We start from the raw sequence: 27,286 nt of genomic DNA on the forward strand, positions 1-27,286 counted from the left end.
CCATTGTTGGGACTGACATCAGTTTGTTCCTTCACTAAAGGAAGAACATTTGTGTGTTTCTAGTTTTGGCTATCATAAATAAAGCTCATTAAGCTTCCAACGCACAAATGTTTGTGACAATACCTGGGAATAAGATTGCTGAGTCCTATGATAAATGCATGTTTAATTTTGGAAAGCATTTTTGCAGTTCATGTTCCCAGTAGCTATGTGTGCGACTTTTCAGTTCCTCTGCATCCAGAGTTTGTTGTCAGTTGTTGTTTGAAGCTATCTTAAGAGATGTGTAACCCTATTTCCTTGTGGTTGGATTTTACAATACTCGGCATCCTTCCAAACACTTATTTGCCATCCATAAACTTTAGCGACACATCTGTTGAAGTCTCTTGGCTATTTTCTTTCTTTCTTTCTTTTTCTTTTTCTTTTGAGATGGGATCTGTCTCTGTTGCCCAGGCTGGAATGCAGTGGCACAATCTCAGCTTACTGCAACCTCTGCATCCTAGGCTCAAACAATTCTCCCATCTCAGCCTCCCCAGTAGCTGGGACCACAGGCGGGTGCCACCATTTCAAAATTTTCAGAATTGGGCTGTTTTCTTTAGTGCGTTTTAAGAGTTCTTCATGTATTGGGACTTAGTTCTTATCTGCTGTTTCTCCTGGTACATGGCTTGCCCTTTCATTCTCTTAACAGTGTCTCTTGAAGAGCAGAAACTTTTAATTTTGATAAAGTCTAGATTTATCTAGATTCTCTCTTACGGATTGAGCTTTTGACATTTTGTCTCAGAGATCTTTGCCTAAACCTGAGATCACAGAAGATTTCTTCTATTTTTTGTTTTTTTAAGATGGAGTTTCGCTCTTGTCACCCAGGCTGTAGTGTAGTGGCGTGATCTCGGCTCACTGCAACCTCTGCCTCCCGGGTTGAAGTGATTCTCCTGCCTCAGCCTCCCGAGTAGCTGGGATTACAGGCGCCTGCCACCACACTCGGCTAATTTTTTGTATTTTTAGTAGAGATGGGGTTTCATAATGTTGGTCAGGCTGGTCTCGAACTGACCTCAGGTGATCCACCTGCCTTGGCTTCCCAAAGTGCAGGGATTACAGGTGTGAGCCACTGTGCCTAGCCGTTGTTGTTATTGTTCTAGAAGCTTTATGGTTACTTTTGAAGTTGCTTTTGGAATGTCTTTGGGTTTTGTTGTTGTTGTATTTTGAGACAGTCTTGCTCTGTTGCCTGGGTTGGAGTGCAGTGACATGATCTTGGCTCACTGTAGCCTCCACCACCCAGCTTCAAGCAATTCTCCTGCTCAGTCTCCTGAGTAGCTGGGATTACAGGCCTGTGCCACCACCTCCAGCTATTTTTTTATTTGTGTTTTTAGTGGAGATGGAGTTTCACCATGTTGGCCAGGCTGGTCTTGAAATCCTCACCTCAAGTGATCCACCTACCTTGGCCTCCCAAAGTGCTTGGATTACAGGCGTGAGCCACCACGCCCATCCTGAAATGTTTTTGTTGATAGTGTGTAAGAAGTAGTTTAATTACTCTTTAATTTTCAAGAAGTAGGTGGTATTTCCCTAATTGTAGTCTGGGACAGTCTAGTGGGCTAACCCTTAGAGGCGAAGTTCTGATTGCCTTTTCCAACTTAATTCTGAGCATAGAGAATCAGTCTACACTGCAAAGGGCAAACCTTCCTCTCAGTCTGCTGAAAGGGATTTTGCTCAGAGGTTGGTTGTGGTGCGGGAGAAGAATCCACATTACCATATGTTAGTTTTGCATCCATTTGGCTTAGTTAGTTTCGGATCCCTTTGGGATCCCAGAGGGAATTTGATGATGATGAAAAGAGCAGGCTATTGAAATAGTTGGTTGTAGGATAATTTAAAAAGTGAGGACAGGCTGGGCGTGGTGGTTCACACTTGTAATCCTAGCGTGATTACAAAAAGACTCCCAAAAGAGTTTGGGAGGCCGAGGCAGGAGGATCACATGAGCCTAGCAGTTTGAGACCAGCCTGGGCAACATAGCGAGACCCCATCTCTTAAAAAAAATTAGCCAGGCATGGTGGCACATTGCTGTAGTCCCAGCTACTTGGGAAGCTGAGGTGGGAGGATCTCCTGAACCCAACAGCACTGAACCCAAGAACCCACTGCACTCCATCCTGGACGACAGAGTGAGACCCTGTTTCGAAAATAAAAAAACAAAAAATTCACACTTTTTTGTCAGCATACATCATGACATTTGACTCTTTTTTTTTTTTTTTTTGAGATGAAGTCTCGCTCTGTCGCCCAGGCTGGAGTGCAGTGGCGCGATGTCGGCTCATGGCAACCTCCACCTCTTGAGTTCGAGTGGTTCTCATGCCTCAGCCTCCCAAGTAGCTGGGATTACAGGCACACACCACCATGCCCGGCTAATTTTTGTATTTTTGGTAGAGACGGGGTTTCACCATCTTGACGAGGCTGGTTTCTAACTCCTGACCTCAAGTGATCCGCCCGCCTCAGCCTCCGGAAGTGCTGGGATTACAGGCGTGAGCCACCGTGCCCAGCTGACATTTGTCTCTTAAATACTTAAGCATGCATTGGCTAGGAATATTATCCTGTACAACCACTTACCATTCGTATTTCTACAGAGAAAATATTTCATAATATTGTCTAATGCAAGTCCAAATCCAGATTTTTTCCCCTTATCACAAAAAGTTCTTTATCATCGTTTTTATTTTGTTGTTGTAAAAGGGTAATAAGTTATTTTTATATTATTGATTAGAAATAATTTATTTGCATTAATAAAAGTATCATGAATATTCTTTCCCATTCCTGGATTCTTTCACTTTCTAAAAACATTTTTAATTAAAAATATTTCGAGACCAGGCGTTTTGGCTCATGACTGTAATCCCAGCACTTTGGGAGGCTGGATCGCTTGAGTTTAGGAGTTGGAGACCAGTCCGGGCCTCATCTCTACAAAAATAAAAAAAAACCAAAACTGGCTGTGGTGGTGCGTACGTGCAGTGCCAGCTACTTGGGGAGGGTGAGGTGGGAGGATTGCTTGAGCCCAGGAGGTTGAGGCTGTAATGAGCCATGATCATACCACTGCACTCTAGCCTGGGCGACAGAGTGAGAGCCTGTCTACAAACAAAAAAACAAAACAGGCCAGGCGCTTTGGCTCACCCCTGTAATCCCAGCACTTTGGGCGGCCAAGGCGGGCGGATCACCTGAGTTCAGGAGTTTGAGACCAGCCTGGCCAACATGGCGAAACCCCGTCTCTACTAAAAATACAAAAATTAGCCGGGCATGGTGGCGGGTGCCTGTAATCCCAGCTACTTGGGCGGCTGAGGCAGGAGAATCGCTTGAACCTGGGAGGCGGAGGTTGCAGTGAGTCGGGATTGCGCCACCGCACTGCAGCCTGGGCGACAGAGCGAGAGACTCTTGTCTCAAAAAACAAACAAACAAAAAAACTGTGCATCACTGTGTTAAAAGGAAATTTTATGTAGAAAATATATAAAATGAGTAAGAGTGAAGCACTGTTTGAAAATTGCCGTGGTAATGGGAGTTGAAGTTTAAGCAGGGCTGAGTGATGTGGTCGAGTAGTTAGAACATTCCTGGTATATAACCTGTGCGCAGTAAATATTTGCTGATTGAATGGAGAAATAATCTCTGCAGGGTAGAAAGATCACGTCACTTTTGGTATAGAATGAACAGCCCAGAACCAGAAGGACAAGTTACGAGGGTAGGTTGGAGATGACAGGAGGTGAAGTAGAAAGGATAACAGATCGAATGAGAGCATGGATATGAGAGTAGGAGACAGAAGTAATCGCATGTGGTTGGACAATGGCTTGTAAGAGCGGAGAAGGCTAGCAGAGTGCATCTTCAGAGCAGAGTGCATCTTCAGGGCAGTGTCATCCCGAGGGAGTGTTGTGGGAATCTGTGGCGGTTAGTGGGTGGGATCTGCATGCTAGATGTTACGCAGTGTTATATGCAGTGCGTGGGACATTCTCCACAGTGAAGAATTTGCTCCCTCCTAAAGAGCTTTCATTTGTTTATTCATTTCATTTATTTATTTTTTTGAGACAGAGTCTGGCTCTGTAGCCCAGGCTGGGGTATAGTGGCGCGATCTCGGCTCACTGCAACCTCCACCTCCCAGGTTCAAGTGATGATTCTCCTGCCTCAGCCCCTCGAGTAGCTGGGATTACAGGCATGCGCCACCACACCTGGCTATTTTTTTGTGTTTTAGTAGAGATGTGGTTTCACCATGTTGGCCAGGCTGGTCTCGAACTCCTGACCTCAGGTGATCCACCCGCCTCCCAAAGGGCTGGGATTATAGGTGTGAACCACTGTGTGCAGCCAAGAGCTTTTATATAGGTTAAAAAAAATTTTGTATTTGAATCTAAATCCAAACCCTATGAATAAACACAAATTAATTTTTGTGGTGTTTTAACATAAATGGAAATCTTTAGTAATGCAGCTGCGGTGTGCATCTGTAAAAGATGATGCTTTGTATTGTTTGGAACATTAGTAAGAGTTTCCACCATTTTGGGAAATTCTGTGCGGTGTCATCATCTTTGTCAGTGGTCCTGTTGGATTGTTCATGCAGCACTGTGTCCGTCGGCCTCTGCACTCTCAGCTTGCATGGGGAGGAACAAGCACCTCTTTCATCTCCTGCTGAGGTCGTGCGTCAGCATTTTCAGTTTGACCTTTATTTTATTATATATTTCATGGTGTGTCTGCTTCTGATTCCAGTTGAGGAATACATTGATTATATTTATGAATGTAGGAATTTGTATCATCTGTTAATTGCATTTTGGTATAACAAAGTGGGGGGTGTTATAAACTATAAAATATGTGTTGTAAAGAAGGAGCATTGGGCCCGAGACAGCTGGACCACCGGCCTGGTATGACTCCCTGGGTCTGGCCCAGTGACTGCTCCGACGTTGCTTCCTCTTCATTGAGATGGGAAGATTAAATGAGGATTGAGTCTGGGGTGATGAGTACGTGAGGTTGTAAGTGTGGGACATGTTGAATTTGACGTCTGGTGAAACATTCAATTTGAGTTATGCAGGAGGCAGTTGAGTGGAGATTTGACCTTCTGAAGGGAGTTTTTGTCTGGGAGAAAATAACAGTGAACATTTATTGAGAGAAGTGGTGGTTAAGAATGCAGATTCTAGAGCAGACGGGGTTTGTATCCTGGTGCCATGCACAGTGCCTCTGTGACATTGGACAATTTACTTAACAGCTCTTCCACTCAGTTTCTCATCTTTAGAAATGGGAATAAACAATACTGCTTGTGGAGTTAATGTGAGAATTAAATGCCTTCAAGTTTGTAAAATACCTAAATCGTGCCAACTTATAAATTGTGTTCAAATTAGCTGTTACTATTCACTAAACATTCAATATGTGCCAAGGATTGTTAACATAGAATTATCTCATTTGGTAGTTACAATGCAAAACAATATTTTTATGAGATAATTGAGGCTCAGGGAGATTTAATATAGACTTGGGAGTCCTAAGTAGTAAAGTAATAAGGCTAACTTGGACAGGTTGAATCAGGTGATATTGGACTCCATCTAAGGTCCTCAGACCAACATGGTGAGCACCTCCTGGGAACTTGTTAGAAATGCAGAGTCTCAGGTCTCACCCTGGATCTGTCTACTCAGGTTCCCAGGTCATTACTGCGCACATTAAAGTGTGAGAAGCCCTGGGCTCAGAGATCTGAGCTGGTCAAGTTCAGCAGGGACAGAAAACGTGGAGGCCTCATTAATGGTATAGTAAAAGGCTCAGGATGTGGGATGCCAGATGCCCATCCCGGCTTTAGCTCCAAGTCTTAGCTTTTGAAGCTTCGCCGTCTTTTTCTTTCTCTGGACCTCAGTTTTCTCATCTTTTGGTGAGGCAAGTTCTTTTTTAGCTCTAACATTTTATGGTTCTCCGTCCAAAGTCTTCTCCTGGGAAGATGCATCTTCTGATGGGTGCTTAGGGTTTGGATTAGTGGAGGAGTTGAAGTAATGGTGATTTCTTTTTTTTTTTTTTTTTTTTTTGAGATGGAGTCTCCCTCTGTCGCCCAGGCTGGAGTGCAGTGGCGCGATCTCGGCTCACTGCAACCTCTGCCTCCCGGGTTCACGCCATTCTCCTGCCTCAGCCTCCCGAGTAGCTGGGATTACAGGCACGTGCCACCACACCCGGCTTATTTTTGTATTTTTAGTAGAGTCGGGGTTTCACTATGTTGGTCAGGATGGTCTTGATCTCTTGATCTCATGATCTGCCTGCCTCGGCCTCCCAAAGTACTGAGATTGCAGACGTGAGCCACCGCACCCAACCTGTAATGGTGATTTTTATATGGGAGGGTGAGCATAGTACACTCAGATGTGATTACACCATGAGTGTAAAATTGTGGATTTTACTACAGTAAAAATTTTAGTGTAATTTCATTATTTCTCAACTTTCAGTATTTGAATTTAAGGGAAAATTTGTCCAGAAATCTTGAAATTTAAGAAATACATTATTGGCCGGCTCACGCCTGTAATCCCAGTACTTTGGGAGGCCGAGGCGGGCAGATCACGAGGTCAGGAGATCGAGACCATCCTGGCTAACATGGTGAAACCCCGTCTCTACTAAAAAAAATGCCAAAAATTAGCCGGGTGTGGTGGCGGGCGCCTGTAGTCCCAGCTACTGGGGAGGCTGAGGCAGGAGAATGGCGTGAACCCGGGAGGCGGAGCTTGCAGTGAGCCGAGATTGCACCACTGCACTCCAGCCTGGGCGACAGAGCGAGACTCCGTCTCAAAAAAAAAAAAAAAAAAAAGAAATACATTCTTTTGGCATCTCTTTGAATTTTGGACCTCACATTTAATGCTGACATGCTAATGCTCACATGGTATGGTGTTTCATTATTATGCTTATCATAATTCTGCAGTTAGTATTTTATTTACCTGTCATAGTTGGATGTATTTTATAATATATTAAGTTCTAAAGCGCCATTACTTTTTAAAAAATCCGAAGTGCAGATTTGGCTTCCCCATTAGTCTTAGTTTCCTCATTTTCCTTCCTTTTGCATGCAGGGACAGTGTCCAAAATGCACACCGTTTAGTGTGACTTAGGTATTGGGTAACATATTTTATATCTAAGTGTTTTATTTACATTATCTTTCCTGTAGTTTCAAAGTAATCTTTAGGATTACCCTCAGCTGTTATGCCAAAGTCAGATTAAGTGACTGAGGAAGAGGAGTTTGTATTTTAAAGACAAAGCTGTCTGGGAAGGGCAGAACTTAGTGGCAGCCAGTCACTGAGGTGTGTGGAGTAGATGAGGTCTGGAATGGATAGCAGGATACAAAGTCACTCAGTGAAGATGCTTGCGGGGTGTTGAATAAGGGTTAGAGAAGCTGGGCACACCTCTCAACTCTCTTTATCCTTAGTAGGCTCTTGAGAAATGTCCTTTTTCTTGCGAGTCATTTCATCTCTGAAGTCTGTTTTATGGCAGAGCTGCATTCTGACTCTGGGGCTTAAGAGCGAGGGGAAAGACAGAAAGTCCGAGAAGGGCAGAGAAGACCTTGGAGGTCAGAGGGTTTGTTCTGTAAATACCTCGCTGCTTATCCAGGTAACTGGGATCTCACTTGCCTGTGTATAGTTTGTTGGCAGGATCCCAGGAGAATCTTTTTTATTTGTTTTGAGACAGGGTCTGCCTCTGTTGCAGGCTGGAATGCAGTGGCGTAATCTCTGCTCACTGCAGCCTTAACCTCGTGGGCTCAAGCAATCCTTTGGCCTCAGCCTCCTTAGTAGCTGGGACTACAGGCGCATGCCACCGTGGCTGGTTAGTTTTTTGACCTTTTTTTTTTTTTTTTTTTTGGTAGAGATGGGGTCTCGCTATGTTGCTCAGACTGGTCTTGAACTCCTGGGCTCAGGGGATTCTCCCACCTTGGCCTTCCAAAGTGCTGGGATTACAGGTGTGAGCCACCGTGCCCAGTCCCCAGGGGAGTCTTATTCTTGCAGGATTTTCTGAAGACTTCTAGAACAAGTGTGACTATGATTCAGAATCTTCATCTCCCCTAAAGAAAGAGTGTTCCAGAGGTAAGGAGGGACGGATGACAGAAATTGGTACCTGAAGAGGTTTGTCTATGGATTCGTCTATTTCGTCATAATGCTTGATATCAGAAGACCCGAAGAATATTTTTGCAACTTATTTTTAAAAACAGCTTTACTGAGGTATAACTGACATAATCTACCACAAATATTTATGTGTACAATTTGGCAAGTTTTGACATATACATACACACTAGTGAAACCATCACCGCAGTCAAGATGAACGTGTCCGCGTACGCCACGCGAAGATGTGATATCCTTGGGTCCCTTTGTAATCTCTTTACCTCCTGTCTCGCCCCAGCCTGTGTTTCTCCCAGGGTGACCCCCCAATCTGCTTTCTGTCACTGTATGTTAGTTTACATTTCCTAGATTTTTACATGAGATATGCACTCTTTTGTTGTTGTTCCTGTTCCTTCTACTCAGTGTAAATAGAAATTCATTCATTCTGTAGCATGTGCCAATAGTTGATTTCCTTTTTATTGTTGAGTACTATGCCAGTTTATGGATAGATAGTATATAGTTTGTTTATTGAGTTCACCTATTGGCAAAAATTTGTGTACCATTCTTTGGACATATGCTTTCGTTTCACTTGGGTAAGTACCTGGAAGTAGAATGACTGGGTCATATGGTAGGTGAAGATATAACCCCCCACTTTTTTTTTTTTTTAAACAGATGGGGTCTCACTGTGTTGCCCAGTCTGGCCTTGAGCTCCTGGGTGCAAGCACTCCTCCCCCTTCAGCCTCCTGACCACAGGTGCTCAACACCATACCCAGCTCAACATTTTAACTTTTTTTTGGTGAGACAGAGTCTCACTCTTTTGCCCAGGCTGGAGTGCAGTAGCGCAGTCTCAGCTCACTGCAACCTCCGCCTCCCGGATTCAAGGGATTCTCCTGCCTCAGCCTCCCGAGTAACTGGGATTACAGGTGCCCGCCACCATGCCCGGCTAATTTCTTGTATTTTTAGTAGAGATGGGATTTCTCCATGTTGCCCAGGCTGGTTTCGAACTCCTGAGCTCAGGCAATCCGCCCGCCTCGGCCTCCCAAAGTGCTGGGATTACAGGCATGAGCCACTGTGCCTGGCCAGCATTTTAAGTTTTTGAAAAAATAAATTTATTTTAGAATCATTTTAGATTTAAAGAATAGTTACAATGACAGCACAGAGAAAGACTTCATATCTATCAGGGCTTGGCAGACTTTTCCCATGAAGAGCCAGATAATAAATATTTTAGACCAAATGGTCTTTCCTAGGAGTACTGTGCTGATGTAGGGCAGAGGCTGCCATCAGACAGTGAGGAAATGAATGGATGTGTTCCAGTCAAACTTTATGAAAACAAGTGGTAGGCTGGATTTGGCCCTTGGATTGTAGTTTGCTGATCCCTTCTATAAACCCTCCACCCAGCTTCCTCTAATGTTTAATCTTTTATAATCATGGTAAATTTGTCAAAACTAAGACATTCACATTCGTGCAGTACTGTGAACTAAACTTCAGACTATTTAGATTGCGACAGTTTCCCCATCTTTTCATTTCAGGATTTGTTCCTGCATTCCAGCTAACGTCGCATGTCTCCTTAAGTCTGTTGTCATCCGTTTGGACTCATTGATACTTATCTTTTGGATTTGAATCTAACACTGTTTATTTAGCTGCTCAAATTGTTTCAGCTTTGGCCATTGGGAATTCTTTCCGGCTGGCTCCGGTCTCCTTTAGACATGTCCTCATTTTTTTTCTGTTTTGGGTACTGCCATTGTTTGGCTACACCCGTTTTTTATCCATTCACCAGATGATGGATTGTTTTTGCTTTCGGATTGTTTTTGTTTGGGGCTACTGTAGATAATAGCCGCGTGTATTTGCTTGTAGGTGTTTGTGTGCTTTCTTTTTTTTCTTGGACAAATACTTAGGAGTAGGACTGGAGTTATGTTTTAACTTCTAAAGAAACTGGCAAAGTTGTTTTCCAAAGAAAACACACCAATTTCTGTTTTCAACAGTAGTGAATAAGGGGCTCTGATTTTTTCACGTCATCAATACTTATTGCCTGTCCTTTTGATGATCACTATTCACTAGTGGGGGCAAAGGGCTATTTTAATGTGGTTTTGATCTGCATCTCCCTTATCACTAATGTTCACCTTTTCTGTGTTTGTTAGCTATTTATATCTTTGGTGATCTTTTAGTTAAGGTCTTTTGCACATTTTAAAATTGGACACTTTGTCTGTTGAGCTGTTTATGTATTCTGGTTTTGCTTTTTCCTAATCTAAGGTCACAAAGGTTTTTTTTCTTACGTTTTCTTTTAGAAGTTTTATTGTTTTAGATTTACCATTTAAGTCTGTGTTTCATTTTGAGTTGATATTTGCATATGATGTAAAGTACTGATCAAAGTTCGTGGGGTTTTTTGGGGGGGCGGTAAGGGGCATGTGTTTAGGAGCATTTGTAGAAAAGACCATCCTGGCCGGGCACAGTGGCTCACACCTGTAATCCTAGCACTTTGGGAGGCGGAGTTGGGAGGATCACGAGGTCAGGAGTTTGAGACTAGCCTGGCCAATATGATGAAACCCCGTCTCTGCTAAAAATACAAAAATTAGCCAGGCGTGGTATCGCGCGTCTGTAGTCCCATCTACTTGGGAGGCCGAGGCAGAAGAATCGCTTGAACCCAGAAGGTGGAGGTTGCAGTGAGCCAAGATCGTGCCGCTGCACTCCAGCCTGGGTGACAGAGCGAGACTCCACCCCCACCAAAAAAAAGAAAGAAAGAAAGAAAGAAAAGATCACCCTTTATTAGTTGCCCAAGTCAGTTTTCCATATACATGTGGGTTCATTCTGGACTCTGTTCTATGTCATTGTTCGCTCTGTTCTGTTTTTGAGACAATATCACAGTAGCTTAATTAGTGTAGCTTTTAGTCATGAAATCAAATAATGTTAGTCCTCTCACTTTGTTCATTTTCAAAGTTGCTTTGGCTATTTTATATTTTTTATATTTCCATATGAATTTTAGAATTAGTTTATCAGTTTCTACAAAAAAAGCCTGCTAGCATTTAGATTGGAGTTGTGTTGAATATCTAGGTCCATTTGTAGAAAATGGGCCTCTTAACACTATTGAGTCTTCTGACCCATGATGATGGTACCTGTCTCCCTGTCTAGGTTTTCTTTGATTTCTGACAGAAAAATTTTATATTCAAATTCTCAACTCTTTAGCTATCTCCCATCTTTTGTCAGAGTTATCCCAAAATACTTCATTCTTTTTGATGCTGTTACACATTTTTTTCATAATTGAGATTTTATCGGTTGAGGATCAGTACAGACATTTCAATTTGTACACAATTCTTAACCTAGGTAACGAAATTCTAAAAAGCCATGTATCGTAATCCTTTTTTAAAGTTACTCCAGTGACTTTCCAGCTTAAGATCTGGAAGCAAATTTTCCTGAAGAGGCTATCAAGCACCAGTATATTCACATGTTGCTCAGCTGTTACACGTGGCCCACCAGTTCACAACCGAATGGCATGTACACTACATACTCAAATCTGTAATCTTTCACAGCACAGTAGCAAAGTTATTAGGAAAGCAGGACTACCACAACCAAAGATGTTACAGAGTGCACACGATTCTGACAGGGAGCGCCTGATCAAGGAGTAAGGTTTTCTGTAGGAAACAATTCTACTAAAAACAACATGGCAATAGAAGTAATTTAAAATGTTCAAGACATTAAATGCAGGACTGACTCCATATTGCCATTTAATATGCTTTGTATTATAGGATATAAAAACTAACCCCCCATCTATGGAATGTTAAGCTGGCACCCGAGACAGTCAGAGCCTCCCATACATAATTCAATATCCCACACTATTTTCTGGTTGTACCAAAGAATAAACAACCAGCAAATGATTTCATCTCTTAAAAAAAAAGCATTTACACTTAAAAAATGGGATGAGGTGGGATTCCCTCCTTCTTAAAAATGTTTCTAGAGCTACTGAAAAACTTGCATTTACAAAATAGTTGATAAAAATATTCCTCTGGGTTGTACAAGAAGGGAGACAGGGACCACTGGTAAGACATGGTGTATGGTATTAATCAGACTTGACCTCTTTCTCTCCTGCTTCATCAGAGGCTGGACTCTCCGCAGTTTTCGTTTCCCCGCTTTCTGCAGGTAAATCTTCTTTACTTTCTTGGTTAGCCACCTCGGCCTGTGTTCCCTTTGCTCCCCTTTTCCCTTTTGTTTGCACTTTTTTGTCTGAAGATTTATCGCTGCTGCCTTTTTCGGCTTCGCTTCCACTTTTGCAAGAGGTTTAGCTGACAGCCGCGCCGATCTCCTCTTGGGCGCTTCCTTGGCAGCCCCTTCGGCAGAGCTGACCTTCCTCTTGGGCCTCCTGGTGGCAGGGAAGGCGCGTGCTGGGTGCCTGCGGGCCGAGAGCCTTCGCGAAACTGGGCTGCCTGGCCGCTGCCACTCCTCCCGCCGCCCGAGCTCGCTGTTACACATCTTTAAAAGTTTTCGGCCAGGCACGGTGACTCACACCTGTAATCCCAGCACTTTGGGAGGCTGAGGCAGGCATGAGGTCAGGAGTTCAAGACCAGCCTGGCCAACATAGTGAAACCCCATCTCTACTAAAAAAATACAAAAAGTAAGCTGGGCATGGTGGCGGGCGCCTGTAATCCCAGCTACTCGGGAGGCTGAGGCAGGAGAACCTTTTGAACCTGGGAGGTGGAGATTGCTGTGAGCCGAGATTGTGCTGTGGCACTCCAGCCTGGGCAAAACAGCGAGACTCCGTCTCAAAAAAAAAAAAAGTTTTCGATTGTTTGCTAGTATATAGAAATAGCATTGAGTTTTGTCTATTACTCTTGTATCTGTAACCTTCCTAAACTCACCTCTTTTAGCAGCCTGTTCATAGATTCCATTGGATTTTCTGCATAGATGATCATGTTGTTTGTAAATAAAGATAATTGTGCATTTTTTGGCAATGTGGAGGCCACTTACTTCTTTTTTTTACCTTATTGCACTGTCTAGAGCCAACCATAAAATGTAGAGGCCAGAGTAGACATCCTGGTCTTGTTCCTCATCTTAGAGAAAAAGCATTCGGATCTTCCCCTTTTCCTTTTCGATTTTTTTCCTGCAACCATGGGTTATTTAGAAATATGAATATATTAGAAGTATATTAGTTATTAGAAGTGTGAAGAATATTAGTTTTCAAATATTTGGAAAATTTCCAGAGAGCTTTCTATTAATGATATACCTAATTTAACCCACTTTAGTCAGACAACATATTTTGTATGACTTGCATCCTTTGAAATGTATTGAGACTTGTTTTAAGGCCCAGAATATGGTGTCTCTTGGTAAGCGTTTCATGTTCACTTGAAAAGAATGTATAGGGCCAGGCATGGTGGCTCATGCCTGTAATCCCAGCACTTTGGGAGGCTGAGGCAGGAGGACCACCTGAAGTCAGGAGTTCGAGACTAGCCTGGCCAACATGATGAAACCCTCTCTACTAAAAAAATGCAAAAATTTGCCAGGTGTGGTGGTGCACGCCTGTAATCCCAGCTACTGGGGAGGCTGAGTCACAAGAATCACTTGAACCCAGGAGGCGGAGGTTGCAGTGAGTCAAGATGCCACTGCCCTCCAGCCTGGGTGACAAAACAGGACTCTGTTCCTCCTCCCCAGCCCTCCCTCCAAAAAAAAAAAGAAAAGGAAAGAATGTGTATTCTGCTATTCTTGGCTAGAGTATCTTATAAATGTCAGTTCACAAACTTCTTTATCTTTTAATACAATGGGGTGAAATATGAAATGATTCATTTCCCTTCCCCAAATTCTTAGCGTGAGTCTGGAAATCCTGCCAGCTCTTTCTTCTAGCTGAAGAGCCGTCTCCTGATTGGAATGACAGCTTTGAACTGGAAGACATTATTTCATTAGTGCACTAATCAACCACAGAGATTACCTGATTGGCTGCTTAATAATTAAATGAAGTTGCTTGTAATTCTTTGAGCATACACAGAACTAATTAAATTAACCCTTTACTGCCTGACATGCCTGGGGTATTCTCGTGTGAAAATGGAGGAACCTACAATCCTTCTTGAACACTGGTGAGGTAAACAAGCAGATGTGTCAGTCAGTTTCCAAGGGAAGCACCTTGTATAAGAAGCATTTAAGTACAAATCAAACAAAAAATACAGATTCAGAAACTACAGTCCTTTGACAACTTGAGTATTAGTTTATTAGCCGTGTTCTTAAAGCTTAATGGAAAGCTTTTATACCAATACTTTCTTTGGATAGAAATTTAAGAATAACTCTCTTCATAGCCACTTACTGTCTTTGAGGAGTTTGTTGTTGTTGTTGTTGTTTTAAGGATCTTTCGGTGTAAAATCATTTCCCTAGTTATTTCAATATAAGCTCGCATCAGCCTAGTGAGATATAGAGCAAGGCAGGTGAAAGAGAGTACTGGGCTATAATCGAAAGGGGCCGGGTGTGGTGGCTCATGCCTGTAATCCCAGCACTTTGGGAGGCCGAGGTGCGTGGATCACCTGAGGTCAGGAGTTTGAGACCACCCTGGCCAACGTGGTGAAACTCTGTCTCTACTAAAAACACAAAATTCGCCAGGCGCGGTGGCAGGTGTGTGTAATCCCAGCTACTGGGGAGGCTGAGGCATGAGAATTGCTTGAAGCTGGGAGGCGAAGGTTGCAGTGAGCTGAGATCACACCACTGCACACCAGCCTAGGCAATAGAGTGAAGCTCTCTCTCAAAAAAAAAAAAAAAAAAAAGAAAGAGGCCATGAATAGAGGGCCTTATTTTAGCCTCAGGTTTTAGGTGGATGATTGAGGAAATTAAGATAGGAGAAGTTAGGCATTTTGTCTGACAGTGGTTCTCGACAGGGGGTGATTTGCCCCTTAGAGGACTTTGGCAGTGTCTGGAGACAGTTTTGGTTGCCACAACCCAGGAGAAGAGGGGTGTGGGTAGAGGTCAGGAATATTGTCACATAGCCTACAGTGCGTAAGACAGCTCTTCAGAACAGCAACAAAAATCATCTAGTCCAAAATGTCAGTACGGCTGAGATTGAGAAACCCTGGTCTGAAGCCAGCTTTTCTTGAGTTTTGATTAGAACATGGGTGTCCAAAACCGTACCTTTGGTGACTAATAATCTTGTCATCAGTTGTGGGTGATCCCCTCTAAGTTATTATTTTTATTTTTTCCAGTTCATTTGTTAAATTGGGGCAAAATTTACGTAACGTAAAATTAATTGTTAACCATTTGAAAGTGTACGATTCAGTCACATTGAGTGAATTCAATATGTCGTGCAGCTGTCGTTTCTATCCAGTTCCAAGACATTTTTATCACCTCAAAAGGAGAGACCCTGTAACCCCCCCCCTCAGCCCCCTCAGCCCGCAGCCCCCGGCATCCACTCGTCTGCTTTCTGTCTCTGGATTCTAAATTATTTTTATGTTTGCTTCTTTGTGATGCTCTGGAAAGAACACGGTCAGGAAGTCAGCAGCGTGGACTTCACATCCCAGTGTCTCCATTCTTCCTCTCGCTAGTGGTGTGATTGGGCAAGTCATTCATCTGTTGTACGCCTCAGTTTCCTTTTCATTTATGTGGCAGCTGTCATGGTAGCCAGAATGCCATTTTTTTCTAAGTAAGATCTTTAAAGTCTGAAATTCTAGCCCACGTGTTGTTGGCTCAGCATTTTTGTTGGACATCTGTAACAACATTTTTAAGCCTACACTGATTGCTTTCTCACCCAAGATGTTTCTGAAGCACCATTCCAGGTCCTGCATTAGTGTCTTTGGATTGGTTGTTGCTGGGAATGAGAAGTTAATGTTACTATCAGTTCAGATAAAAGGTTAGCGAGGTAAAGATGCCACCAACATGTTAGTTCATCCCATAGCTAAACATAAGTATATTTTGGGTTACCTGATTTAGCACCTACCTTGTGTTACCTTGTATTCATAAAACAAAAGCAAGCATAGTATCTTGCTGTCTTCCCATTGTTGCATAAAACCCTCCAATGGCTTTCTCTTGCATTTAGCATAGTCTAAATCCCTTACCATTGCTTAGCGGGCCCACAGAAACTTTCTGCATCTTCTGCCTTCCTTGCCTCGTACCATTCTCTCCCAGCTTTTTAGCTTATCAGCTTGCTTTTCTTCTCATAAAGACTCTGAACTTCTTAGGGGCTTTGCACCTGCTCATGGTTTCCAGCTCTCAGCTCAGATGTCATCTCAATGAATGAAACATGCCTTGATCAGCCTATCTATAGCTTGTTCTATTTTATTAATTCCAAATAGGTGTTTTGTTTTGTTTTGTTTTGAGACGGAGTCTCACTCTCGCCCAGCTGGAGTGCAGTGGCATGATCTCGGCTCACTGCAACCTCCACCTCCCAGGTTCAAGCGATTCTCGTGCCTCAGCCTCCTGAGTAGCTGGGACTGCAGGCACCTGTCACCACGCCCAGCTAATTTTTGTATTTTTAGTAGAGATGGGATTTCACCATATTGACCAGGATGGTCTCGATCTCTTGACCTTGTGATCCGCCCACCTCCCACCACACCCAGCTAATTTTTGTATTTTTAGTAAAGATGGAGTTTCACCACATTGGCCAGGATGGTCTCAATTTCTTGACCTCGTGATCCGCCTGCCTCGGCCTCCCAAAGTGCTGGGATTACAGGTGTGAGCCACCGCACCTGGCCTAATTTTAAGTAAGTTTTATAAAGAGAGTAACACAATGAATTCCTGTCACCCAGTGTCAGTGATTATTAACAGAATGTTAATAATCACCCAGTGAAAAGTATGCCCTCGCCTCTCTTCCCAACCCAGTCAATCTCTGTCATGTTTAACTCTTTTCTGTTTCCTTCTTCTGGGGTTACCTTTTTGGTTTACTTTAGTCTGTTTTCTCCCTAAGAATGTGAGTTATATCAGAGCAGGGATCTTCTCTATCCTATGCATTCTTGTATTACATTACCTAGAATTGTCCTATATATAGTAGATGTATTCAAGAAATATTTTCTGAGTGAATGAATGAATGAATGAAGTAAAATTTCCAAAAGTAGGGACTGTCTTTTATCCATATTTGTATTCTGAACTGTGTCTAGTAAAGAGCCTCACACATATTCCATCAAGTGTTTGCTGTCTGCTATTTTTTTATTTTTATTTTTTATTTTTGAGACAGAGTCTCGCTCTGTTGCCCAGGCTGGAGTGCAGTGGCAGGATCTTGGACATGTCACCATGCCTGGCTAACTTTTGTATTTTTAGTAGAGACGGGATTTCACCATGTTGGCCGGGCTGGTCTTGGACTCCTGACCTCAAGTGGTCTGCCCGCCTGGGCCTCCCAAAGTGCTGGGATTACAGGCGTGAACTACTGCGCCTAGCCCCGTTCACTACTTTTTTTGTTGTCACTGCCCCCCTTTACTAGTAGATTTGTTTACATAGCGTAAGCCTTGTCAGGATTTTTCTAATGGGAGGAGAATGGTATACTTTTCTTTCATTTACTTTCTGACCCCCCATTTGTATAATAAAAACAAGCCTCTTTTTTTTTTTTTGGCAGATTCTTGCTCTGTGGCCCAGGCTGGAGTACAGTGGCACAGTCTCGGCTCACTGTGGCCTCCACCTCCCAAATTCAAACGATTCTCCTGCCTCAGCCTCCCGAGTAGCTGGGCCTACAGATGCATGCCACCACACACAAATAATTTTTGTATTTTTAGCAGAGATGCGGTTTCACTATGTTGGCCAGGATGGTCTCGAACTCCTGGCCTCGTGATCCGCCCGCCTCTTCTTCCCCAAGTGCTGGGATTACAGGCATGAGCCACCAAACCCGGCCAAAACAAGCTTTAATTGACTAGAAATTTTTTTTCCTTGCCAGATTCACTTGGTGGTTTTCTCTGCATGGGTAATTTATAACACTTTCTAGAAGCCCCCATTTGTCTTTCTTTTCTCTGATTCATTGTTCCTAGAGCTATGGAAGGTAAAAGCTGGAAAGGATGTTAGAGATAATTTAAGTTTAACTCATAGTTTTACAGATGAGGATGTTGCCTAAGGTCATATAATAGGTAGTGAGTTGAATTGGGATTAGAACCAGTAGAGCCAAACCTAGCAGTTAATAGGAAGCCCAAGTTTTTCACATTTACGAGTTCTGTTTTATCAGTTGGATTCTTAAGTTCTTTGTCACGACTGACCGTGTATTATATTATGCTCTTTTAGTACTTTGCATGGCCTTTAGCATTAGGCACAGAGTAATGTTTTTGGATTGAGAGAGTCATGTGAAGGCATTGCTTTAGTTGAAAATAATTTAATTTAATATTATATTTTTACCTGCCTTATGGGAAGAGACACCTGGAGGGCAAATCTTGATTACTTGTGCAATGGGTATGTAAAAAGAATTGGGAATGGGACAGATGAGATGGAGAAAATTAACAGAAGGCTGCAGATGGTGGCTTAGCACTTTGGAACGAGTCCATCAGTTCCTGCTGTCCAATCCAGTGTGAAAGATCCATCTGGGCCTCCCTTGAGTGCAAGAATGTGATGTAATGGACCTGGGATGTGCAAGCTGGGTTTCACTGAAAGTAATTATCAGGCTGGGTCGGATAGACTTGGAAATGTTAGATATAAGATACACGATGGGAAGAACTCAAGACTTGGGTTAGGCAGGTCCTTAATATAGGACCTATCTTACCATTTATCTAGTAAAGTCCAGACCCTTGGCACCTTGGTCCTTGTTTTTGTTTTTTATTAAAATATTTTACATAAATGTCAAATTTAAAACAGCACCTTTCTCTTTCAAAAAAATTATTGTAAACATTTTAGGAAATTGAGATAAGCAAAAAGAAGAAAATAATTATAATTACCTCGAGCCTATATAGGTCTACCCATGTATACATACAGATACATATAAAATATATCAATATATGATATACATTTTTATGGCTTTTTAAAGGTAATATATAATAAATGTTTTTCATTTTAATATGTAGATCTAATGTCACTGTAATTCGGATATGGCCATGCTGTCATTTATTGCCTGTTGTCGGACATCAAGGTTTTTTCCAATCTTAAATGGACGCCTCTGTGTAAGTGTATACATGACTCTTTCCTTAGGATGTAACTTCATAGTGAAATGTGTAATCTCAAAGTCACGTACTAGTAACTTTCTAAAATATTCTAATGGCCAGTATTCTGTAGTGTCATGGCTAATATTCTCAAAACTTCCCTTATTTCTTCTGCATGTTAAATAAACAATGATCCGTAGCTGTGGCTGCAGTTCTGTTTATTATAACTAGAAAAGACTGGGGAAGGGTCATTTCTGTTTGTTGAGTCTGGTTCCCCAAAATACAGTAATAGAAATTGGCACCATTGATTCCTGATAACGTGATTCAGTCCCGTTGGTAAAGTCACCCTGCTGCTTAGAGTTGCGTGTCATTTTCAGTTTCTAGCTCTTCTTTCCTTGTTCATTCCCTGCCCCACCCCCACACTCTTAACTACTTTGTGTGCCCGAAGCAGGCCTGGGTTTGGCTTGGCTCCCATTCTTAGGGCTAAAGAGGCCTTTGGCTCCCAGCTCCTAATTCGGTAGCATTTGCTGATTTTCACATTGTGGGGAGAGATGAGGGCTGTTTCTGCCCTCCTACCTTCACCAGAGGTAAGTGATGGCAGGTGTTGCTATGGGGTCAGAGACCAGGTAGAGAACCCCCTTTCCAGAGACTCTGCTGAAGGAAAATTAGGACTTCGGAGTTTGAGGAAACTGTCCCTCAGCCTGCCTGGAAAGCTCTTTGAAGCCATTCTTGAGTCTCCATCCGCCTCGTATTGTGTCTTTGTGTGGAGACAGGTGGCGGGCGGCCTTCTGGGTGAGGGGGATGGAACCATGACCACCTCCTTGGGAGGCATCGTGCAGAGCCTTTCCTTTCTCGTGGCAGTGTGGGTGCGACCAGTCTGTGTATCTGTGCCTCCACATTCTGTTCTTTGAGGATGATGATGCTGCTTTTTTTGCAGCTAGGCTGCAGTCGGACTTCTGATTAGACATAGTTAAGTTTTCCTCAGGAGATGCCTGACATCCTCTTTAAAACTGGTCTGAGGTTGAGAGTGCCTGGCCCCCTCCTGCACCCTCTCTTGGGGCGCACACGCCTTTCTTTGGCCTTGTTGGGAATACTCTTTTGCAGAGCGTTTGGTCTCCCTGGAGTCAGTGGAGAGGCTGGTGGTGGATGAGGGTATGAACCTCCCTTAAGGGGAGTAGTATCAGAAAAGTATTTTTGTGGGGAAAACACAGAGGAGAGCGAAGAAAGCAGGTTGATGGTTCTAACCTTGGAGAGTGTGGAGGAAAACAGGGTACTGACAGCATCAGAGGGCACGACATACTCCTTTGCAGGATTTCTTTGTTTCCAAGCAAATACCCTATAAGATCTGGAGTCAGTCCATTTCAATTGCTTTTAATTGTTTTGAGGCACGTTCTTAGTGTATTGCTGTGTCTTGGCCGTGATTACCTCACTTCCTTAAGCTCACTATTTCTGCTGCTGCCTGGCTTGAGGACTCCATTAACATTGTTCAGACCTGGGGATCTTAGCATCAGGGACAAGAGGTAGAGAGTCCTTCACTGCAGGACTCTACCTGTCGTCTTTCATTTGGTAGTCAGTATGACATTTTGGGCCTGCTCGCCAAACTGTTCTGTAAGCTAGATATGTGGTCTAAAGATAGTCCAAATTTCATGTGCATGTAGGAGGAGGATTATTATTATTAATTTTTGAGACGGAGCCTCGCTCTGTTGCCCAGGCTGCAGTGCAGTGGTGCCATCTCTGCTCACTGCAAACTACTCCTCCCAGGTTCACACCATTCTCCTGCCTCAGCCTCCTGAGTAGCTGGGACTACAGGCACCTGCCACCACACCTGGCTAATTTTTTGTATTTTCAGCAGAGACGGGGTTTCACCGTGTTAGCCAGGATGGTCTCGATTTCCTGACCTCGTGATCCGCCCGCCTTGGCCTCCCAAAGTGCTGGGATTACAGGTGTGAGCCACCACACCCGGCAGAAGGAGGATTATTAATCACTCTAGATCCCTAGGAGACAGAGATTCTCAGTATTGACAGAGTTTTAAAGTGTATTGCAGGTACTTTATTACTGATTGTGAATTCCCTAAGTTGGCAAATTATATACCTAAAAAAGTTAGAGTAGATGCAAAGCTATTTTTGTAATATTCTCACTCACATTTTCCCATGCTCTCTAGGACGGGAGAAAAATGGTTGGGGTGAGGCGTTGGGGGCAGTGGGAGTGGATTATAGCCAATACCCCCCAAAGCCTGTGTGTGATTTATCTTGAGCCTTTCTTAGTGGTGTGCCTGTTGGGGGCATGCTTACATGTTTAAGGCATCTATTTGTCTCCAGTGATTAATTTCTGAGGTGTGGTTTATAAAGTGAGAATCAATTTTAGACAGTGTAAAATATATGATACACATTTTTACTAAATTGTCTCTTACTTGGGGCATAGGAATATGTGTAAGATGAATGGTTAATTCACTTAGAAGGCATTCGTGTTGGTGCCTTCACTGCCTAGCGGCAGGTACTATAAAGTTATTACATGAATGAATATGAACCTTACCTGTTAACAGACATATGGTTTGTAGTCTCCGTTATTGACTTTTCTTTATTTTTTCAACTGAAACGAAGTTTCTCTTCTTCTTCTTTGTTCTTCTTCTTTCTTCTTGAGACAGGGTCTCTGTCGCCCAGGCTGGAATGCAGTGGCACAATCTCAGTTCACTGCAACCTCTACCTCCCAGGCTCAAGCCATCCTTCCACCTTAGCTTCCCAAGTAGCTGGGATCACAGATGGCGGTGCGCCACCTTGCCTGGCTAAATTTTGTATTTTTTTGTAGAGATGAAGTTTCGCCATGTTGCCCAAACTGGTCTCAAACTCCTGGGCTCAAGCGATCTTCCTGCCTTGGCCTCCCAAAGTGCTGGGATTACAGGCGTGAGCCACGATGTCTGGTCTACTGTTTTTTAATAGTTCATTTAAATTACTGTGCCTTTTACAGTTGGTATTTACACCATGCATAGGATAAAATGGGGAGATGTCTTAAAGTAGTGTAGGGAAGCCTCCGACAGTCAGGAAAACCCACGTCTGGGCCTGGGTGGACCAGCACTTATTCTTACTTTTGCCTTAGGCTATCGTCATGAAATGGAAGGTTTGTGTTTCTAAGTGGGTCAGAAATTGGTTTCAGCAATTTCGGTTTATCTGTTCTTTACTTTCATCTACAAATAATTTGAGACTTTTATCTCTCTGTTGTTTGTTCATCAGTTCATCAGTCCATCAATCCGTCCATCCGTTGGTCCATTGTGTAGCATCTGCTGGAACACACCTTCCTCTTAGACTTAATTTTTTGTTCATTGGAGATTTGAGGGCTCATCACCAAATCCAGAGATCCAGGTTTCCCAGTACAGTCATGATTTCTGGGAAGAAACTGTTTTCAGGATTGTCATTAATGTTTCCAGGCCCTTCCTATTTTTGTGTTAGAATAAAATGGTGACAACATGAAGTCAGCAGTCAATGTGAAGGGAGTTGGGTGCCTTGCTTAGTGAGGTAACTTAAAGGGAACCTTTGAATATGACTCTCTAAATAGTGACAGATCTCTTATAAAATCTGTTGACATATATAGAGTTAAAAGGTAAGCTAGAGACATGAAGAAAGGAGCAGTGGTTTATATTTATCACTTCCTTAAAATGATTACTAATATGGAATTTCGAATTTCTTTTTGCTTTGTGAGTCAAGAAGATGGAATATATATCTACTTTTAGTTTTTTTTTTTCTGTACCTTTATTGTCGCTGACCTTTTTTTGTATTTGTTTCCTTTGCCCTCAGATATTGACAAATTGCATCCTCCTCATTAATGCTCTGAATGATAAAATGGGTAAAACCAAATAGGATATGTTGGTTAGGATTTTGGTCCCACAATCTAGGCTATGGGGGTTCAAATCTTGATCATACTATTATTATTATATTGTTATTTTGAGACAGAGTCTTGCTCTGGTGGCCCAGACTGGAGTACAGTGGCACCGTCTTGGTGGGTTCAAGCAATTCTTGTGCCTCAGCCTCCCTGGTAGCTGGGATTACAGGTGCCCACCACCACGCCCAGGTAATTTTTGTAATTTTAATAGAGACAGGGTTTCACTGTGTTGGCCAGGCTGGTCTCGAACTCCTTACCTCATGATTCACCCAGCCCGGCCTCCCAAAGTGATGGGATTACAGGCGTGAGCCACCACACCCGGCCTGCTTGTTTTCTTTTTAAATAAATAAAGCACCATTGGATACCAAATGTGCGCATTTATGATTATATCCATATAGTAACTCCTTAAAAGTGTCACGGTATGAATCTTTTTAAAGTCTCTTGATACGTATATCACACTGATATTGTTGTCAGATTCGGGTTTGTTTTTTTTTTACGACAAAGGGACTTAAAGAAAGTCTTTTAAGAATTTAACTTTATCACATATAGTGGTAGATGTTTTACCCTTGCTAGTTCTTGAAGAAACTTATTTTTCGATTGGCTTTACTCCATGTGTTTCCCAAGTTTCTGTTGTAGGCATCTGAATAGAAATGGCATTTAGATAAATTTAAATGTAGGCCTACCACAACCATTGACTGGCACTATCTTTATAACAACTTAAAAAGCTGTACTTAGTGAAAGTAATATTAATCACTGTCTAGTTTTGACAAGACTTGTAAAAAGGGAGGAAAAAATAATTAGGTTAAAAGTGTTATTGCTACTATTTCTGCTTAGGATGAAAAGTAAAATTGTGGCTCTCTGGAATTTACTTGGAAGCGGATCTTCTGGATAGCTGAGATTTCCATATAGTGGAGTTTACTACTGTTTACTGCTTGTGGCCTGAAAAAAATTTTTTTTTAATTGATACGGGATCTCGCTATGTTGCCCCAGGCTGCCCTCCAACTCCTGGCCTCAAGCTATTCACAGGAGTAGCTGGGACTATAGGCAGCATTCCACAACACCCAGCCTGGCCTCTTATTTTATTTTAGTATTTTTTTGAGACAGACCCTTGTTTTTCACCCAGGCTGGAGTACAGTAGCGTGATCTTGGCTCACTACAACCTCTGCCTCCCGGGTTCAAGGGATTCTCATGCCTCAGCCTCCCTAGTAGCTGAGACTATAGACACGTGCCACCACGCCCAGCTAATTTTTTGTATTTTTAGTAGAGACAGGATTTCACCTGACTCTGATTGGTCAGGCTGGTCCTGAACTCCTGACTTCAAGTCATCGACCTGACTCGGCCTACAGAAGTGCTGATATTACAGGTGAGAGTCACTGTGCCCGGCCCTCAATTTAAAATTTTCTGCTTTTGAGAAGCATCTTGATAGAACATATTATACTTCTTATCCTTAAAAAAAACACACACACACAAAAACCGATAATCTTTGAGGTATAATTTGTATACAATTAATTACACAGATTTTAAGTATACAGTTGAGTTTTGACAACTGTATACAAGTGTATAACCACCACCCCCCAAAAAATATAAATCATTTTCATTCCCCAAGAAAGTTCTCTCATGGCCTGTGCAGTCAAATCTGGCCCACCACACATACCCTGCCCCAGGCAGTGGCTGATCTGATTACTCTCACTACAGATAAATTTGTCTGTCCTGAAAAATAAGTGGATTCATACCATATGCAGTCTGTCTTGTCCTTCCCAGGCTAATGTATGGGATATACTTTTATCTAGTCCCAGTAATTGTGCATCCTCAAGCCTGTGTGTTCCTGCCCTGCGCGGTAGCCTAGTGGTTCATTTTCGTACTCTTGAGCTGTCTATGTCTTTGCCTGGAACTGTAGTTGCCCCACAGTTAGATACTGGGAGAGGGAGGTTTCTATTGCGCCTCATGTCAGAAACCAACTCCCTTTTACTTGCATCCTTCCACATACACTTTCCTAATAGTTTTGCTTCTGTTATAATTAGCTGTGAGCTGTGCAACCATGTAACTAAGTATTAGTCTTTCTGGTCTCCAGATGAGCTATATAAAAATGAGGTTAGGTCAGTCTCGCTGTGTGCCAGGCACTGGTGAGGGGCAGCTCCTCTGGTGCCCGGCATCAGACATGGCAGAGGCGATGGATTTGGGCAGAGATCCCAGTGGACCCATCTATTCCTGGACTCTGTTGGAGAGAGGGAGGAGGGCAGCTCCGTGTCCTTCCACGTGGGGCCCAGCCCGGCCGAGCTCATCCTGCAGGGTGGCCGCACAGTCGGTCCAGGAGCCTGGGAGGCGCGGGCGGAAGCCTTGGGCCACTTCATCTCCACAGGGTGCATCCTAGACTGGTGGAGCGCAGCGCAGCGAGAGGCTGGAGCTGGAGCCTGTTGGCTGGGCCCCGCCTCGCCTCAAGGGACACTACTGGGAGGCAAAGCCTGATGCGGATGACCTGGCCGTCCTGACCAACGTGAGGGAAAACGCCTGCTCGCCAGCTCTATCCCCAGCAGCCCTTGTGGAGAGCTCGCCCACGCAGCCCTGGTGGCGGGGCCAGGAGCACCAGCGCTTGCCAGGGGGCGCCCGGGGCGCGCCTCCTCCCGGAAGCTCCAGCGGAAGACCCGAGCGGGCCGCCGGGCCGCGGATAACTGCAACCGCAGAGAGAGAGAACTCGAGATTGGCCTGAAGGAAGAACCTGTGAAGGAAGAAATCCAGGAGAGCGAAGGAGCGGTGGAAAAGATGCTTGCAGAAGCCACCCGGGAGTTGGAGGAGGTGGTGGTGGATGAGAGCCCTGATTCTGAAATACACTGAACAATGTGTGATGATGATCCCCCACGCCTGAGGAAGACTCAGAAACAGGAAGAGGAAGAAGGTTTCTCCACCGGAGGTGGGAGCTGCCATTATGATCATTCTGCAGTTAATGGAGAAGTGTAACTTGGATCTATCGACAGTTACACAGGCCTTCCTAAGCAATGGTGGTGAGCTGAAGGCTGCTTCCTCCCTCCTAGCATCCGGTCAGAGCTGATGGATAACCCATTTGGTCCCAACAAGATGACATAGATTTGCAAAAAGATGACGAGGATAGCAGAGAGGCACTGGTCAGAAAATTTGGTGCTCAGAATGTAGCTCAGAGGATTGAGTTTCGAAAGAAATAATTGGCAAGATAATGAGAAAAGAAAAAAAGTCATGGCAGATGAGGTGGTTAAAAAAAATTGTGGCCATTGAACTTTAGAGAGTTCTTGCATTGAAACTGGCCATTGCTGCTGTTGCTCTGTGAGTCCTAGATTTTGTAGCCAAGCAGAGTTGTAGAGCGGGGGATAAAAAGAAAAGAAATTGGATGTATTTACAGCTCTCCTTGAGCAAGTATCAATATTTATGAAAGGAGAATTTAAACCAGAGAAGAGGAGGTGTACATAGCAGTAATCCTTTGTTGGAATGGAACCGTTGATGTATTAGTGACAAAGTCAGAGGAAGTTTAGGGGGCATAGGCCATTTCAGGCAGCATACGTAATCTCCTACCCTTTGGCAGAAGCTCCTTTAGATTGTGATAGATTCCAAATAAAGAATTCAGAAATAGGGGAAGATTTAATTATTAGGCCTTAAACATGGATTATCCCCAGACCCTTGTCATTTCTCTCAGTGAGCTCTGATTTCTAGACTGCTTTGAAAACACCATATTCATTTTGCTAACTTAGTATTTGGGGACCCTGTTCCTTGGCTGTTCTTTACTTGGAACCCTTCTCAGTCAAGTCTGCAGGATGTCTTTCTTTACCCACCACTCACTCAATTTTGTTTAAAACAGTTGCACGCAACCCTAAGGAGTCTCAAGAATAATCTTACTTGGTTTATGTGTTATTTATTGAGCATAGTTTGTCCCAGCCGTTGTGTTAAATCATAAAAATTAGTGGATTGACTCCACTTTGTTGTGTTGTTTTCATTATTGAAAATAAATGTAACTTTTGTATTTGAAAAAAAAAATAAGGTTATGATATGGGATGATAAAACAGTAAAGTTATACTTCAGTGTTTTGATTTAGGGCTTTTCTGCTCATCTTATTGACACTTTTATCACTTTAATGTTTATCCACATGCATTTATCACTTTATTATTATCTTCAGTAAACTTTAGTTTCTAGAAAAGTTTTAGATTTGCAGCAAAAATGGAAAGGAAGGTACAGAGATTACATAACTTCTATTGCTCCTGTCCCTTACCCGCATCGATAGGTATTGTGAGGACCTTATAATAATGATAGTCCTAATTCTTTCCTCCCATTCCTGTATTGTTGCTGCCCGTCATTTCACTTAGATATATGTATAAGTACACATCAGTGTATATAATAAAATACATTGTTGCCATTACTATT

At 43.1% G+C, this 27,286-nt stretch overlaps 1 protein-coding gene and 2 pseudogenes across 5 annotated transcripts in view; 2 read left to right on the top strand and 1 right to left on the bottom strand.

The window, feature by feature from the left end:
* LOC105480758 (CECR2 histone acetyl-lysine reader) overlaps window positions 1-27,286 on the top strand; it is a 202,062-nt gene that overhangs the window by 29,455 nt on the left and 145,321 nt on the right. The gene's annotated exons all lie outside the window — the stretch shown is intronic.
* LOC105480755 (non-histone chromosomal protein HMG-14 pseudogene) lies at window positions 12,082-12,491 on the bottom strand (annotated as a pseudogene).
* LOC112426481 (telomeric repeat-binding factor 2-interacting protein 1 pseudogene) lies at window positions 19,840-26,178 on the top strand (annotated as a pseudogene).

This window comes from Macaca nemestrina, chromosome 15, assembly GCF_043159975.1.
Source record: "Macaca nemestrina isolate mMacNem1 chromosome 15, mMacNem.hap1, whole genome shotgun sequence".
In the NCBI taxonomy this organism is placed as follows: Eukaryota; Metazoa; Chordata; class Mammalia; order Primates; family Cercopithecidae; genus Macaca; species Macaca nemestrina.